At 46.8% G+C, this 17,835-nt stretch overlaps 1 long non-coding RNA gene across 2 annotated transcripts; it reads right to left on the reverse strand.

Annotated features, from left to right (window-relative positions):
- Nucleotides 1-2,581: 2,581 nt before the first annotated feature.
- Nucleotides 2,582-7,484, reverse strand: LOC136011003 (uncharacterized). 2 transcript variants are annotated; one of them, XR_010611141.1, is made up of 4 exons: nucleotides 7,190-7,484; nucleotides 5,693-5,854; nucleotides 4,420-4,495; nucleotides 2,582-4,092 (listed from the first exon to the last, which is right to left on the reverse strand). It is a non-coding gene; the product is annotated as an uncharacterized LOC136011003 (long non-coding RNA). The 2 variants fall into 2 exon arrangements; XR_010611142.1 differs by lacking the exon at nucleotides 7,190-7,484 and adding an exon at nucleotides 6,882-6,952.
- Nucleotides 7,485-17,835: the final 10,351 nt, after the last annotated feature.

The raw sequence follows: 17,835 nt of genomic DNA on the forward strand, positions 1-17,835 counted from the left end.
CTGGGGCAGCTCTAACGCTGCCTGCGCCGGGAGGTGCCGCAGCTGTAACGGGGGTTCCCCTGCCCCGTGCTTACACGGCGCTCCCAGGCAGCGCCAAGCGCTGTCACGTCTGGACAAGGAGCGTTTACGTTTACAGCGCTGGAACTGGAGGGATGTTTACAACAAAACAGTCCGGATTCCTGAGGACATTTTCTCTTCCAGATGCTTTCTAAATATAGCGCACGGCAACCCACTACCTAGCACAGCATCCTCGCTCCTGCACTTAGGGAAATTCAAAGTCAGGCAGAAGAGGGGAAAAAAAGGAGAGAGGTAAAGACAAGACAATCTTCAGGGGGGAAAAAGAAGTTAAAAAGAGCATCTAGTATTTAAAATCCGCGTCTGCATTAAGGTCACCCGAACAGTGATAAAGGCCGTCTATTCGTATTTTAAAGCGGCTGTCTTTTCCACGGGGACAGTTGTTTGCCTCCTGACCCATCGACAGCCTATTAATACAATTTAATTCTGCAGTTGCTTCTGTTTAAAGAGTGTTTGGGGCGAATTGTTTCTTTTGTTTATGATCAAACAAACGAGCTCTGGTAATCTTATGTTTTATCTCCCTAACATATGGAAAAGCTATTTATCCCAGCCAATCACAATAAAGCGAAGAAAACCCCATTTTATGGAAAGGTATATATCACAAGTTTGTTCATCATTAAAGATATGATTACCAGTGAAAACCCTCCGAAAGTGGCACATTTATGATTCCGGGAACAGATGGGGACATCCATTTTCCTTGCAAATACTTTTGAAATTGCTCTACTGGTAGCAGTATAAAAATGATATACAGATGCCAGTGCCAACGAAGCCGGGACAAGAGGTCCAGATTTACACAGTAAAAGCTTCACATGCGCTCTGTCAGCTTTGATTGATCTGTGCTATACCTCAGAAACTTGTTGACTGGGAAAGGAAACAGGGCAAATAATTCACCGCAACAAGGCAGATAATTCACCCGGCCAACCGCTCCGCGCCGCTTCCCCGGGCGGTGACATACGAGTCCTCATGCCGCACAAAGAAGCATCATTCTCCGGCGTGAGCAGCGGCCGGTGTCACGGGGAAAGCGGGGGGAGAAGAAAAAGGGGGAGGAAAAGAGAGAGGGAGAGGTGGGAGCAGCGCACACAAAAGGGAAGGCGAGAAAGGAGAAGTTGCTCCGGGGCAATGGGCACAGCCCATCTACCTTTTCCGCGCGGAGCCCAGGCCGAGCCATTGAGCCCCAATTGTCATTATCATATTGATTAAGTTCATCAGAGAGCAATTTTAGGTTTAACGCCAGCGGATTGCGAGAGGGAGCAAAGAATTATCTAAGAAAAGCACAACATTCTTACCGCAGGGACGTTTCCCTGTTCCAGTTCATTGAGGGAGTTGATTAAGTTTAAATGAAGCAGACACTGGATAAAAGTAAGGGTATTGACCACTGGGCAACGAGGCCCGAGCTTGAAAAGGCCTGATACATGCAGAAAAGCAAGATTTGCTAAATGCTCTAATCTTCAATCAAATCTTACATCAATACAGACAAAGTTTGGTAATGAGAGATTCAATGAAGCATGCGGGAGAAAGAATTAATCCTCTTGGTCTAAACTGGGTTCAACTTTGAAGCCTGCTCCGAAGGAAAGACAGTTATCTAAATGCTAAATAAGAAACTTATTGTACTTTTCATGGCATGCTAATCTTTTGTCTATTTCATCTCTATTATTTGTATGCTCATAGGCGGCAGTTGTCATGGTGATTATATCAAACCACTTCTGTGCAGATGCCTGCGAGGAACCAGGGCCTCCCTCCAGCCCTCCGCCGGGGCCAGCCCTGCCCTCCCCTCCCTTCCGCGCCAGCGCTCCGCACCCGCGCATGGCCCAGCCGCTCGGCCGGGGCTGAAATCGGCTCCCCGGCTCCGGCAGCGTTTGGACGGCACCGGCACCCTCCTCTTTCCCCTTTCCCCCCGCAACCCCCAAACCGGCGCACCATGAAGAGATTTTTTTTTTTTTCTCCCTCCCTTCTTTTTCTCTCTCTTTTTTTTTTTTTTTTTTTTTTTTTTTTTGCGAGCTTGCCTTGATAAGCCTTTGATGTCACAAATCAAACACTCGCCAGGAGGTAGATAATGGGGAGTGTGATCTCCTCTATTTGTACATAGACAGCGGTTTTGCACCGGCGCTGCCTTGAACCGGTGTCAAACTCCTCGCGCCTTGCTGGACTCTGCCCGTTGCCCCCGGCCCGGGGAGCCCAGCATCGAAACGGGAGTGGGGGAGTGGGACCCACAGGCAGCCGCCGCTCCCCCGGGCTCGGGCAGCCCCTGAGAAGGGGAATCAAGATTCATGTTATGCAAATGCCGAGGTGAGCGCAGACATCTGATTGCGACAGGTTTGGAGGGAAAGAAGGAAGCGGGATGGGGAGAGAAAGAGCCCAGTGGTGGTCATTTATATATTTATTTACTTACTCTTAACCGTACACCGTTAACACTTGCAGGCAGCCACCGGTAACAGGCACCGGGCTCTGGCCCACGGGCCTCGCTGCGGGGCAGGCTGGGTTGGGGGCGGGTGGGGGGAGTGGAATCGGCAGCCGCAGTACCCCGCTGCTCAACGGAGCTACCGGGATAAGGGCTGTAAATCCGCACGCTGTCCATCAAACATCCTAATTTCTCCCCCTGCGCTACCCGGGGGTTTTGGCCCAGCTCCGGAGGGGAGGCAGGAGGCACAAATAGGTGGGTGAGGGAAAGAAGGGGCCTTCCCCCCCGCTTGTTCCTGCGACATCATAATCTGAGCGCACAAGGGTGGCACCCGGGCTTTTATGTCTTTTACAAAAGTTGCCAAATTAAGGCCGGATTAGGGCTCCCTTCAGGATTTGTGGGCTCTTTAGAGGCTGGGAGCTGCCCATATAGCCCGCCAGTGCTTATGAAAAGCTTAAAAAGTAATAAAAGGGGGAGTGATCCCGAGAGAAAGTAACATGTATAACTCTTATTAAAGGAGCAGCGAGCGGGGCTGTGAACTTGAATAACTGTTTGAACTTTAATTTGTTCATTAACAGGATTTGCCCCTGACTGTGAATGTTATTACTTCTCTTAAAAGCGAGGTGCAAACGCAAAGCCATAATGAAAGAGCCTGGCAAAAAGTTAAACGCCTCGTAATTACACCAGCCTCATTGAAAATTTGAAGTAATAGAAACATGAGGAAGACGGGAGCCGGGCTGACGGGTTTCCAGCGCCACAGCCTCGGGCAGCGCGGCCAGATCCGGGCCTCGGGTCCCATCCTTGGGCACTCCCGACAGCTCGCTATAGTCCAGTGCCAAACGGGGGTGCTTAAACAAGTTTAAAACACCTTTAAAACATATTAAAAAAAGGGGGGGGGGGAGGGGGAAATCCATGTTTTCCTGAGTGGGGGAAGCCTGGTTTATCATCCAAGTGTTGTAAGTGAAACACAGCGTCTGAAGCCTGATCTGTTCTGCATGTTTGTATCCTAAACAGGGCACATTAGCTCCTCTCTCCCCATCACACCGACAGTAGATAAAACTCTGGAGAACCGGAATAAAACAAACTACTGCTCCTTTCAGAAGGTATATGACTTTGTACCGATGCGTTTGCCAGTTAGCTCCGCGCTGCCTGCCGTTTCATCTGTCACTTATCGCTTTCCCGGGCTTGTCAACTGCGGCTTTTATAGATTCGCTTGTGATCTGCATCCTTCCTCAACAGGAACATGCAGCCAGGTCGCAATTAAATATACAGATACACGAGCTGTTAGCAAGGCTTCACCCTCCCATCCGGAGCGATGATTGCGCTGTCACTTCTTCTTTAGACTTAAACCGCCTTAAAACTCGCCACTGGAGCGCAGCGTTTGCGAGCCGGGCGCCTGCTTTTGTCCGCCTCCCTCTTCCCAACGACGGCTTCTTTCTCTCCCGGGGGCCCTGAGCCCGCACCGTCCCACAGCCCTCCCCGGGGCCGCGCGGGCTCAGTAACGCACCGGGCATCCAGGGCAAGGCCCGCAGCCCGCCGGTGCAGCGGCATCACCTCCCGACTGCACTTCCCAGTGCAGGGGGAAACGGAGACACCGCATGGAGCCGGGTCCTGCAGCCCTGTGTCAGAGCAGAGGAAAAGCAAGAAGGGGCTTCGTAAAAAGCTGGAGTGAAAACCCCTTTACTGGTTTAAAATGCTTTCCTACTTCTACAGCGGCATGCATATTGGGGAAGTGATGTTATCGTAACACTAGCAACTCGAAACGTTTCAGTTACACCGCTGTAAATAAAGATATGACTCATTTTCTAGGTCTAATGATTTTCTTTTTATATTCTTTTCAGCACCATTAAACTCATTAGAAAACAAACAAACAAACAAGTGTCTCCTCCTCCCTCTCCCCTTTAATCCAATTGGTATTCGGGGAAAAAACCCAACATGTTACTCACAAAGTAATTACTTTTCTCCAGCCCTACTCGTCTGTTCCAGCGTGGCCAGTGTCAGCACTGTCACCCCAGGGAAGACCTGCAAAACCAGCAAGACCCAGCTACCACCTGAGAAGCAAGGAATGCAGCCTGGCCTTGACCAAGAAGACATCAGGCAGGAAGGGGATACCACTTTCTGTACGTTAACTCAACAGAATCGTTGTTCTAACCTGGAACTGAAAACAAGCTTCCTAAAATTACCAAGTCAGCAGATCTTAGACAGAGCACACCTTCCTCTGCAGCCGGAGATGAAGCACAGGGGGAGCGAGTTTCCTGCAAGGAGCAGGACAAACATGGCTACTTCTAGTGCCACACCAGGTGCCCTTTGGCTCCACCTCACAGAAACTCTGCCCACAGCAACAGGATGGTTATCTTTAACAGTGTCCCTGAAAGCAGAGTCCCAGCCTTCTCACCACGCAGAAACAGCGTTTCTGGCAAGTGCTGCCATGTAAGAGTGAACCCAAGCTACAATGCAGTTAGTAAACAGCACAAAAGTGTCCTGAGAACATGATCCTCACCATGGTCTTCATCTTGTAATTGATACACGGATTCCCCCTTATCAGACTGTTTCTCCCCCTTATCAATAGCCTATTGTCCTGGTACTGCATGGCAGGCTTGACAGGTATTTGCAAACAGTGTTTTCTATTAAACAGGCAAAATTCCTTTATCGCCCCTTGCACAACCCCCCTGTACATTGGTCAACCCTCTGCATCATAATGACAACACACCAGTACAGGCTGTTCTGCTTATATAACTGTGCTGTGACAGTGCTTGCAGGATCAGGGCAGGAACGACTACTAATTTGTTAGTTTCCCTCTATCTAACCCCTAATGATTGCTTTAGATTTTAAGAGAATCTGATATAGCACAGATAAATTACATCCAAGGCTTCATCACACATGGATTAAACTGTTCGGCTTCACTGAGTGGACTTGATTAACTGCAAACTTGGAGCTGGACATCACCTTCGTGTGAGCACTGCAAGGCTACCTATTTCTGCTGGAGCCTGCCAGAGCCATCCCTCGGGATCCACAGGATGAAGGCCACTGAGGCTGCTCAGAAAGCAACTCGTTATGGGAAACATGAAAGCAACACCCTCGGCAGCTCATAGGCCCCGGGGATGTGTCACCTGGTGGTCAAGAGCACATAAGAGTCATAAAAGGTCTTTACAAATATGAGCAGGCATCTATTTGGTTCGAAGGAGGCATTTGTCCCTCTTAGCAGGACAAGGTGCTTACCACTCCTAGCAGGGCCTGGTGAGGACTGCTGAGTTAGGTCACAGGGTTGTGTCACTACAACACAGGAGGGTTTTGCTTCAGCTACAGCTTCTCCAGGCCAGGGGTGGTTTATGGTGCACCTTCAAGCTTCTGCTCCGGCATAGCTCTGGTACCCTCCCTCACCTTTGAAGACAAGAGGAGTTTTACTTTAAGTATACACTGGCAGATCAATCCTTTATGTATTTCTGATAATATAATGCATGTGATCCGACCTGCAAGATATAGGGATTGTAACACTTTGATAAATCAGCATTTTACACAGCACATGCTGCTCCTGCGAGCTAACCCCAGCTTCAGAGTTGATAATTCCCAACATCATCTCTTTGAAGCACTGAAATGATGCAACAGCAATCTATTGAGCTAGAACGTATCTCTCAAAATAAGCATATAAATACCATACAGTGCATCTGAAGTTGATTTATGAAACAGTCGCGAGTTAAAGTCCTGATATATTAGCAAAAATAACTAGACCTTTAAAGCCAAGAAGCCCTTAGGCTATAGTGAAAATCACTGATGTAGGAAAAGCATCTCTTTCCATGACAGTGCAATCACACACACACAAAAATACCACCAAAACGTTTCTCCTTTCCTGGGATAAAAAATAAAAGTTATTTTGCAGCAGCTGCATGAAATGTTCCCTAGCGAAATGTTTGCATTTTAACTTTCGGTTGCTGGCGATTTAACTTCATATTGCTGCGTGAAACCGCCTGGTTCTTCACAGAGAAGATGCTACTGCTGCTAACGAACCCAAGCCCGCCGTCCTCCGGCGGGGTCCCGCAGGGGAGGGGAGATAACCTCTTGTGATGGAGCTGCTCTGGAGCTTCTCCTTCGCCTCCTCCTGTTTTGCTTCCTAGGAAACAGGGAGACGAAGCCAGGGAACGGATGCGCTTTGCCGCGGAGCTTGGCAGGGCTGCCCGGCACCCCGGCTCTGAAGCACCACCCCGGCTGCCCGGGGGTACCGGCGGGGACCCTCATCACCGCGCTGCGGGTTTACCCCAGCGCCCGCCCCCAATACAGCTGCCGTTCGTCAGTTGATTTATTTCTAAATATAATGACGAGCGCGCTCGGTTGTACCATTAAAAATAACATGGTTTTAACGGGAAAAAGCCGGGACGGCAGCCCGCAGATGACGGCAGCAGCGCGGCGGTACCTGCGGTTATGTCCGCTGTCATCCGGGACCCCGCTCTAGCGCAGACAGAGATTTTCATCTGTATCTGGTCGGTATCATGGTATAGATCGCTATATGACTACCAAACCTTCGCAGCAGGTCCCGGAGGGGGAGCCACGCCTCAGCGCTGAGCAGGGGAGCGGGGAAGGGCCCGGCCGTGGTGTGGCGGGCAGAGGGCCCGGCTCCGGGACACTGGCAGGGCAGGGCAGGGCAGGGCAGGGCAGTGCGGGGCCGGGCAGGGTATGGGTATGGGTATCGGTATCGCTATCGGTATCGGTACCGGTACTTACGGTGCCGCTGCTCGGCCCTGCCGAGGACGCGGAGCTGCCGCCGCGCGGGAGCGGCGCCCTCTGGCGGCAGCAGGAGGAGGAGGAGCAGCCGTGAGCGCCCCCGCCCTGCCCGGTGCCCGACGGGGCGAGACCCGTCCCCAGCCCCGATGTCCTCCCGATGGGAGCCGTTTGGGTCGCGCCGTCCTGCGGCCGAAGCCATCAATTCACCTCCAGGGGGGGGGGATCGGGCCTCCGGGACGTGCGTTCTACCCCCGGAGCGGCACTGCGTCAGCCGAGCGCTCCCGGGCCGGCCCCGCCGCCTGGCTCGGCCCTGCCCGAGCAGGGAGCCACCCGCTTCCCCTCCCTCCCTCCTCATCAAGAGCCCAATTTTGTCATTTGGAAACACTAATTATCTAATCACGCCACGCTGCCGAGCGTACTTGTCTGCCCAATTAGCTAGGACAATTATTAAGATTCGGAGGCCTAATTATGTCTCAATTTAATGCTGGCAAACTCACGGATAGAGCAGTAATTAAAATCCTCTCCTTGCCTCTGCCTTTAGGGCAGCGGCTGATGAGGACCTGTCAGGGGCTGCGCTGCACCGAACCAGCCAAGCGGATTGTGCAACATGACCCCGCATTGTTAAGTGTGTCAACATATTAACCTGAATTCCCTTCAGCTCCCATAATCACATCGGGTAGGAGGAAGAAAAGGGGCTAAAACATGAAGCATTTTATTAAAAAAACATAAATTCTTTTTAATTAATGCTGTAAGAGATCTGATGCCGCTTGAGCTACCAAATGCTGCGAGTCATATAAGGCTGGTGCTTCTAATTACCCAGCAAAGGAGGGTTTGCTCTTCTCTGTTAGAAAGGCTTCCCTCTCCTCTCATTTAAAGAAAACGATCTTTCTTTTGGGTAGTGTGTTTTTTAAAAGCCAGCTAGTTGGCTCCCAGTGATGAAGTTGATTACCAGCTTTTTGTTTGATGATGGGACACAAGTGAATATTGACTTGCGCGAGAATCAAACAGACGACCGGAGGCGTAAATAAAACGGTCAGGATTTAACACTTGAAAGAAGTTGATAAAGTTGAAAATTAAAAATCATAATATTGGGATAATTTCTAAATATTTATTTTTTGCGCAGCTCTCAAGTTTGATGGGAAGTCAGCGCCGAAACACCAACCTGAACTAGAGTTATCCCCGGCGGCTGTGATCCTGCTCCCATCATGGATGAGGAGCCCTGAGCCCAGCATCCCCCAGTGATGACCACTGCAGGAAGAAGGCTGGTCCTGCTGGATTTGCCAGCAGAAACATTCCCCTCTAGCATGTCCCTTTTGGGCTGGCAAAACACAGCACCGAGGAAGGCGGTTCCTTCACCTCCAGTTAGCGAGCTCTCCAGTGTTTGGGACTATTGAAACAAACCTTAGTTCCCAGAGCAGGGAAGGAAAGGAGGGAGAGAGGGGCCCTCATCTCCCACTGTGCGTGCCCTACATCTTGGCAATGGCCCTGCTCCCAGCCTCCTCGGATGGCAAACCAAAGTGCAAATCTGTGTTCTGGCTTGTTCCAGTGGCTGTCAGCGTGTTTTCCTCTTGTCAGCAGCAATTGACTGGTCAGGTTCACCCTTGTACAGCGATTGTAACAGCTCATTGACAGACTAGTGACCCAGCCGGACCCGATAATGGAAAACTATTGATTTCTGTGGGCTCAGCAGATCTAAAATGAATGCCCAATATAATGTCATCAGCTGTCTTGGACTCAGATATCCTTTAACTTGTCTAAAGAGACCAAGTATCAGAGACGTGCTCCCTACCCTGACAATTTACTTGATAAAAATAATACCGGATGCAAGCAAACATCGAGGTGGCCTCTCTCAGTCACTCCCTCACAAGAAACAAGCAATGAATGCCTGGGTAAAGGCTGAGGCCACAGCCTAGATGTGGCCAGGACTCCAACTGCCCTTTCAACTGAGGAGGCCCATGACAGCCCTTCCAGGTTTTAAACACAGAAGAATAAGCATGTAGGGGAGTGACACTAAACTCTGCACCCATCCATCAGCCTCCAGAGAGCACACAAGGCAGGAGGCAGAGAGGCTGCTTGCCATAAGCAATACCAGATGTGAGTTTAAACAGCAAGAGAAACAAGTATGGCAGCTTCTGGGAAAATGCTTAACTTTGGGGGATAAAGCAGTAGTTCAAACATTGACTGTTTTGGTCTTCAAGAGCCAAAGCATGGGCCTGTGCTTCCGAAGCAGATAATCTCACCTGTATGAAGCAGTTGTCACTTCTGTGTCCCTGTGGCTGATGGACAGGGCTCAAACCTCACTGACACTTTGGCACATCAGGAAGTCAGTGGGACATTTACTAGTGCAAGATCTATAGGAGTCACAATTAGCCTGGTGCTGGTTTTCTGTGGGATACCAAGTGCTTGCTGGAGAAGTTTCACTGTGCCCCAAAACCCTTTGGTAGGGCTTGGAGCCTTCCAGAGCTTATTAACCAGGTTTCTTATAAGGAAAACAGAGGAGGAAGAAAAAACAGAGGCACCTACCCTGGCAGATGCCAGCACACATTTAATTCAAGCTCTAATACCAGTGGAGATTTGAACAGCTTTGTGGTCCCCATGAAAAAATTCAAGCAACCTTGGGGAAACATTCCTTTTAATTAAGAACAACTGGTCAGTTCTACCACAAAGATACCAGCCCTTCTTGAATGTGTTCTCATCTTCTGCAGCCTTCCGCTCAGTGCTTTCTCCCCATATATGCCTTGTACCCCTCACATCGTTGTTCTGTCCATGACATACACACGCGTGTATTGTATTGCCTTTGCCTTCCCCTGACAACAGGCCCAGCACTGTGATGTGCTACATACACTCATCAAGAGGGAATGACTGCACGGATTACGTTAACATGACTGCAGCTGAAGACATTTCAGTTTCTACATGCATTTCCTACACACTTCCTTGGCTCCCTCTCCTGCAGACGGCTCCGAACCCACCTCCCTCCACTCAAGCTTTTACTCCTAGTTCAATTTCCATATGCTGCTTTCAAGCATTTCTCTTCTTGGCATCCCCTCAAGGCCTGATCCTGTGAGAGTGAGTGTGCCGCACCAGAGCAAGGCTGTGAGAATTGGTGATTCTGCTTTGGGTTTTGCTTTTTTAATGATCATCTTGCATTAAATGAAATGTAAACTCTTGCAGCCATTGCTTTGTTTATCCAAAACAACCCTCCCAAACATTTCCCATTAGCTAGAATGAGGAGCTGAAATCCCTCCTATCCATCTCACGGAACTGTCACAGAAGAGTCTTTCAAAGCATCAGAACCTCTCGGGTGATGTTCAAACCCAGATGTCTTATCCCTGGAGAGGCTCACTTCAGTTATCAGCTCTTCTTCCTGCCCATTTCTTGGAATCCCAAATCTTGTGTTAAGCCAAGTGTAGCTAACATCTCCATGCTATTCCCTGCCTAAGTACAATGAACATGTTCAGGCCTTTGGATAGCAAGTTCCTGAGGCAGGGATTATGCTCTGTAGTATTACTGTTGTCATATTTTCCCTATTGTAATGTTCCATGTACATTTATGTCATTTATAAAACACAATTAACAGGCATATTGGAATCCACAATGGCCCAAAGAAGGGAATAATAGAAGTACAGTAACCATGTACATTTGCTTCCTACAATGATGCAGGCTGCGGTGACCCACTCCCAACCAGCAGATGAGTAGTAGAAAAGAAACACAAGCCTGAATACTAAAAAAGCATGGCAAAGCTGCCCATAGTTCCCTCTCACTTAGCAGAGACTTCACAACAGGGTTCAGCTTCTCTCTGCCTGAAAATGTGGACCCCCTCTGTCCTCACAGCACACCTCACCTCCTTCCAGTGAGTACCAACAACTAAGGCTTAGCACTACTACAACCTGCTGGCTCACCCAGTCACCAAGACAGCACCCAAGCACAGCCATCCAAAATGAGCCACTGGAAGGCTTATACCAAGTCATTATTCTTCCCTGAGAGAGACCATTCTGACCTGTATGTAACTGCCCTCCCCAACGATACTCACCGTGGGACTCGCTGCCCCTTGTTTTCAGTGAAAGGCATCAGTGGAATATAGACTGCCACTTTTTTACTAGTTTCTAAATCAATGTAAGTATGTATTTTATAGCATTCCATATTTCAATAGTGTGTGCACATACCTGCCTACTCTCAGGTCCGAGCCTCTTGTAGCACCTCAGTGTGTGTACACAGTGTGTACAACTCTGCTGTACTGGGAGTTACTGTCACTGGGAGGACTGTAGTTCACCAGTATGGGCTGAGATTTTATAAGCAACTGTCCTCTGACAAAGCCCAAGTTGTGGGTTTTAACATTTACAAATAGGTTTGTGCAAATAATTGATTCTTCTGTAAAGTAACTGAATAAAACTAAAATGAACAAAATACCCATGTTGAGATAATCTGAAACATTTTCCAGTTTCCTTTACTGAAACAGAACAAATCCCCTAAATTTTGCGGTGAAGGAAGTGCTTTGTTTCATCCAAAATGTTGCATTTTGGGCACTTGCAACAGAAAATACCCCCTAACCCACAAAGGAAATAAGAGGTTGGATTCGCCCCAGCTGCTGTCATTCCCTTTTTATCCACTAACCCAGTAATTAGGGCAGTGACCCAGGATGTGGGAGATCCATGTTCAATCCCTTTTCTGCCTGGAGGGATTTGAACCTCCATCTCTGAGGACAGAATTAGAGCTGCGGTGCTGGGGGGGGGCCCTTCTCTGCTGTCTCCCCTGGACAGGTACTTTGTGTACACACTATGTGTAGCTCAGCTGCCCCATCACCCTGGCACTGCCCAGTTCTCAGCATTACTCCTCTACCTCTGCTCCACAATGATGCTGCGTGCCAGGTGGAGGGGTTTCAGTAGCTTAGATGACTCTCAGGTGCACTGAATGTTTAAGGTACATCCATGATCAGATCACAGAGGTGATCCCAGGTCTGGGTATCTATCCCCTAAGGCAGAATGTGGGTCCTCCTTCCCATATACATATCGTAATGACAGGGCTTTCCCCCAGGAAGTAAGCAATATGCTTAAAAGAGGAAAAAAAGGTCTAGTTCAGATAAAAATCATATTTCTCTAAATTGAAATCTCTTCCCACTTTTCTAACCGCACTTTGCCACACTTTTCAATTACCCCCCTAAACAATTTTTGTCTATTGCTGCAAATTGCCTGGGATGTTAGGAAGGACTGATGTCAAGAAGGATTTCCTAATATGAACGTACTACTTTCTTGGTCTCTATTTTGTACCTTACTACCATAATTAGTTTCATAAGCAGCTTACCTTAGCCCAGGAATTAGTTGTACCATGTTGAGTATAGAACTGAACATGTCAAACCTTCAGCCTTGGGCATAGCTTTGCACATGGTAGTTCATTTGCATCATTTTCCTATCACCAGTGAGATCAGCCCAAGTCCTTATTTTTAATTAGGAAATTTGGGCACCTCAATGCTACATTTTTGCCAATTTTTAAACTATTTTCATTATTTTAATCATGCTATTTAAAATTATTTTCTAGTCCATATTTTTATTTAAAAGAATGAACTCCTTACTCAGCGTTTGCTCTCTTGTTTCTAGAAGGCAAATGAATTGTCTGGCACTTCTCATGAGTGGACTCTGATTACTGAGAAGTCCACCATTTCTTGGTATTCCACAACCCTTTATTAGGGCTGACCTCTGGGGACTCTCCAGACAAGTGGCCACATGAAGTCACAGTTAGAGAAGGGGATTCACCCGCCCAAGTGTGAGGAGGGCTCCTTTGTAATGAACATTAAAAACCTCTCTACTTTCATCTTGCTTCAAGAGCCTCTAGCACAGCGTATTTACAGAATAATAAAACAGGGCTTCAGGCCTTTTCTTCTCATACATCAGTAACAGGATTCTCATGTCAGACTCATGTGCTCTGTACATGGTCTAATTTACTGTATCTTGCTTCTCAAAGCTAATAGTCTCAAATATAACTAAATTAAATAAATCTTCTGATACTGTTCTCAAACAAGAGTTAAATCCCCAGGCACAAAACTGGCTGAGAATTTCCCTGTGACCACTTCTGTCACCTCCTCTACCCATGAGATAACCAGTCCCCACTGGCATGCCACTTGTGCGACTCCTTTATTGTTACCTAGGACAAACCACCATTCTGATTCTTATTTGAATTACCAAGAAGAAACTTCAAATGAAATCCCTATTACCAAAAGCTATGCAGGTACAAAACTAAGAAGCTTCCCTTCTCAAAGAGCTAATACTCTAAAGAGACAGGAGGTGGGAGGAAGGAGCAGGGCATCCACAAGCACAGTCATCAGAGCTGACTGTGTGCACAAATCAAGGGAAACCACTGCTTCCAGAATTAGCTTTGCCTCTCCTTTGCACTGATTTTAGAAATTATAGAAAAACCTGGAGTTACTGGAGTTAGAAATGAAAACAGGGAATGAACGGCTCGTTCTGGGGAATAACATGAATCACAGTCCATCAAGGTAACCTTAGACCTTCATCTGGAAAGTAATAAACATCTGGGATTTTTATATCCACTTCAGTCGGTGGGAAAATGCTGCTGTAAATTATGTGTACTTCGTGGGCATGTGTGAATGGGCATGTAAGTGTGTGTATATAGAGGTATGCTCATTGTTCCATTTCATTTTTGTACCAATCAAAAATACATTAGATGGTACAGAAAAAGAAACAGCCTTTCTTCTCATGGTATTTTAATCTGCAATTGTGCAAGAAAGGGAAAAAAACCCCAAGGTCTCATGCTATTCTGAATCATAAGGAATGTGAGGGGGGTTTGTAATGAACGTTCACAAACAGATCCAGAAGGGAAGGAAAGCCATGCTCACCCCACTCCCTTACTTCTCCACCAGTTACCCCAAATGCAGTTTTGATGTGACTCAGGATCATGGCCCAGGAGTCCATCCACAGAATTATGGGCAATGCATTAGTGTGGTCCTATGGGCATCCTGCTTTGAAGCAAAGCATAAAACGTTAGTGCTTTCATTGGCTAGTGACAATCCCCTATTCCTGTCCCCACAAGGGGCACTCTTTAATTTAGTCTCACTTGCAGCACCAGATGCTCTAATTACATCACCCTGATCTTCTATGAGGTGTATAGAAGGAACAAATGCTACCTCTGTAACAGTAAAAGGTGGTATTTTTAATCTCATCCATGATGGTTTCATTTCAAAGCTCGAGAATCCATTCTAGCAGGCCCATTTTATGTTTTTGCATGGCCCAAGAGCCTCAGTGAGGAACTCCCGAGATGCATTCACTTGAATCCGTTTACAAAAAGTCCCAGGCACATAAGGCCATGAACATTTCTTGCCCATCTGCTTCATAAATTTTTCTGTAAGGCTTATTGCAGAACACAGGGAATGAGTTATAGGTGGTCAGCTGTTGCCTTGTGCTTTTGCTGCAGTTGTTTCTCAGTGTGCTGCAGGTAGAGCCCATATCTGCATCAGCCTGCTTGATACAGCCTCTGTCCCAGTGGAACTGTTAGATCCAGCATCCGGATTACTGTATCAGCATCATCTTAATGATTCATCTACACTGGTTATATAGAGGTGCAGGAAAGGACCTTGAAGTCTGTAAGTTATTTTATTGGAACATTATAGAAACCAGATGTTTTCCCCTTAATCACGATGGCATGTTTAAATAAAACCCAGGACAATTAGAAACCCAATGCCTCAGGGACTGATTATCTATCCCTGACAATTCTCAAGCTTCTCCTTTTTTGTTCTCACAGTTGATATTTTATCATTGCCTGCCTCCATCCTTTGGAGTATAGTGAAAACTTCTAAAATGTAGTTCTCTACCAACCTGCTTCAAGAACAGCAGCAGAAACATCCAACGTGGTGAGTGACTGTTCAGCAATATCTGAACATCTCAGTTGCACACAGAGAGACCGAAAGCGCATTATCTCCCTCAGTGGAGACACACAGCTCTAACACACTCAGCATCAGCCCTCTTCATTTACTCCAGGTCATACACAGTAGAACTCAGAGAGCTAATCTGATTCCTGTCTTGATGCTACTCATTTCAGAATATCCATTATACTTGAAAATCAACATATAAACACAGTGAAATACAGGTTGAAGGAAAAACAACAACCCAAATGAGCAAAACAAGCTCACATTCTCAGCAGCATCATGGCCACCCAGGCTCCACATTTGTTCCAGAACACTTCATTTCACGAACAGAATTTGGAGCAAACAAGAGGAGGACAAACAAGATGGGGTACCTTCTGCTTCACAAGCATCACCAGCCTTGCAGAACTGCAGATCCTTGTCTCTGCTCTGCCTACTATTGCCTTAACAAAGGGGAATACATAGGTAGCCCTTAAGCGTGGGCATTGCTGAGGCTTTTAACCACTGATCCCATTGGACCAATTCACTTCCCAAATTTCTTCATTATCAGAATGTTACCTGTGACTAAGACTGATTGCCTTCAGGAATTTTACAGGGTGAAAACTTCCATTGCATCAGCCCAAGCGGGGCAGGAAACATCTTCTTTTTACCTTTCTTGTGCTGTGAACAAGTAAGCAGAAGACACAAGTCAAATGTATTTTGGTGGAATAACTGTGCTCAGAACTGAGTATTCACAGCAGAGCTGACAAGACCTTTCCAGAGATCTCCAGCATTAGCTAGCATCTATTTTACTGACATATTTAGGCATTCCTCTCTGTTCAGGTGAAGTGTTAAGATTTCTGCAACTCAAATATCTTATTTGCCTTAAAGTTGTGCCTTTTGTCCCCGTAGTTTGTCCTTTACATGGGTGAGCAATCCAAAATTCACCTACTTTTTAAAAACAAACCAACCCCCCCCCAAAAAAAAAAAACCCAAACAAAACCAAAACCCCAACGAACCCCAACAACAACCACTCCAAACCCACAACCTTCATTTAAATAATTAATTTGGAATTAAAACTGTTTGACTTACAGAAGCCGTTTATAGAATTGTTATGTATGTAAAGCATACAGTTACTTGTTCACAGAATAATTCTGGCTACCAAAACTGCATGGCCCAGAGCCTTGCAAACGCAGGCTATGTATTTATGTGAGGAAAAGAAAAGCCAGTTTTAAGCATGGTGCTGTCAGAGGGAGGGAGATGTAAGGGGACAATTCCCATCAAAGCCAAGACAAGGCTTGACACTAAAAGCAGAGAAAAAAGGGACTGAAATCCACTCCCAAAGAAGTTGCTTCCTGGAAGGCAGCTTGGCCTGGGACTTCAGCAGAAGGAGCTGCCCTGCCTGCTGTTAGTGGTAGTCTCTGAGGACCAGCAAAAGGCATATAGAACCATTATGCTTTAAAGGACAGCAACAACCACACCAGATTTAGAGAACATTTAGTAGATGGCACAGGAAGTTTGGAAGTGGAAGCAAATAAACTGCCCCCCATTAGTTATGCACTGATGAGAAGAAACCAGACACAAACAATACCAGAGTTAAAATATGGGCAACAGTAAAATAAAGGCCCTTAAAAGCAAAAGTACTCTTCAAAATGGAAGCTGTGGAGGAAAGAAAGCCTAGCTCACGTGTCCTTGCCATCACTGGGCTTCTGCAACTATGCATAAGTGCTATACCTTCCTTGAGCCAGAGTGCAGTGCTTCGCCACAGCCCATGCCGCCCAGCACATCCCTCACCCACTGTGCTTGTGAGCAGTGATACACGTGAAGATTTATAGGCATGTGTCCAAAACACACTATATCTTAGGCTTTAATCTCTTTTAAATGACATACTCCCACATGAGACGGAATTAGGGCTATATTCACGCTTTTGTTACAAGATGCTGTGCCTACACAACAGCAAGTTCAGTGAGTCCCACTAGACTCCATGTCCCTCACTGCACTGCACTTGTGGCCGAGCCAGATGGCCGGGGTGGAAGCCTCTTCAGAAACACATCTCTATAGAGGAGGATGTCACACTGCACTGGGTGACCAGGCTCTCACTGAATGCAACTCCGTCACGGTAATTAAATCACATTAAAGCTTGCTTTTATTACATACCCCCTTGTGATTTTGCATGACTACATTCTAATTACCAGCCTTGCTGCAGCACACCCGGGTTCCACAGCTCATTCCCCCTCCTGTTTTATGGGAAATGACTTACCTTGCACAATCCTAATGAAAATACTGCAGTGAGATAATTCTCTCCTTTTTATCTTGCATTTTCCATTCTAGAGTATGTAAGCCATGTTTTGCATGGGAGAAAAAAAAATGTTCAGGCTTACAGGCTTTGTTAGAAGCAGCAGATACATCTGTTAAGGCTCCCCAAAGTAGTCTAATCACATCTGCTGTTTTCTTACCCAATACCTGATCTTAAACTAAAGATATATTTTTCCATGTCAGATGCACCAGTTTCTCAAAGATACTACATTTGGCACTTATTCTTCTCCTATTAACTTCTCAAGGAGAGTATTTTAAAGCAGGTGCATTTCACTAACATACTAGTATACTTACTAGCATAATAGTAAAACTGTACTTTTTACTTGAATATACCAGAAAATACTTACACTAGTAGCTTCTGAGCAATGTTTTCAGCAGTAGGCACAATTCCTCTCTCCTATCCAATGAGCTCCCAGCACTAACCAGATCATCTGAACATTAACTGAGTACTTCAGGAGAGCTGAAGGACTAGGATGTGGCTT

The sequence above is a fragment of the Lathamus discolor genome, chromosome 3 (assembly GCF_037157495.1).
Source record: "Lathamus discolor isolate bLatDis1 chromosome 3, bLatDis1.hap1, whole genome shotgun sequence".
NCBI lineage: Eukaryota > Metazoa > Chordata > Aves > Psittaciformes > Psittacidae > Lathamus > Lathamus discolor.